At 41.4% G+C, this 589-nt stretch overlaps 1 protein-coding gene across 1 annotated transcript in view; it reads left to right on the top strand.

Moving 5' to 3' along the window:
• The window catches only part of CUL9 (cullin 9), a 37,573-nt gene that overhangs the window by 4,054 nt on the left and 32,930 nt on the right, over positions 1-589 (top strand). The window lies entirely within an intron of this gene.

Here is a 589-nt window from a genome sequence, read left to right as displayed (position 1 = left end):
ATGCTCAAACTACTGCACAATTGCACTCATCTCACACACTAGTAAAGTAATGCTCAAAATTCTCCAAGTCAGGCTTCAGCAATACGTGAACCGTAAACTTCTAGATGTTCAAGCTGGTTTTAGAAAAGGCAGAGGAACCAGAGACCAAATTGCCAACATCCGCTGGATCATCAAAAAAGCAAGAGAGTTCCAGAAAAACATCTATTTCTGCTTTATTGACTATGCCAAAGCCTTAGACTATGTGTATCACAATCAACTGTGGAAAATTCTGAAAGAGATGGGATTACCAGACCACCTGACCTGCCTCTTGAGAAACCTATATGCAGGTCAGGAAGCAACAGTTAGAACTGGACATGGAACAACAGACTGGTTCCAAATAGGAAAAGGAGTACGTCAAGGCTGTATATTGTCACCCTCCTTATTTAACTTATATGCAGAGTACATCATGAGAAATGCTGGGCTGGAAGAAGCCCAAGCTGGAATCAAGGTTGCCAGGAGAAATATCAATAACCTCAGATATGCAGATGACATCACCCTTATGGCAGAAAGTGAAGAGGAACTAAAAAGCCTCTTGATGAAGGTGAAAAAG

The sequence above is a fragment of the Bison bison genome, unplaced genomic scaffold (assembly GCF_000754665.1).
Source record: "Bison bison bison isolate TAMUID 2011002044 unplaced genomic scaffold, Bison_UMD1.0 scf7180017864487, whole genome shotgun sequence".
In the NCBI taxonomy this organism is placed as follows: Eukaryota; Metazoa; Chordata; class Mammalia; order Artiodactyla; family Bovidae; genus Bison; species Bison bison.
The sequence above is the reverse complement of the archived record's forward strand: the minus strand, read 5'-3'. Positions and strand labels throughout refer to the sequence as shown.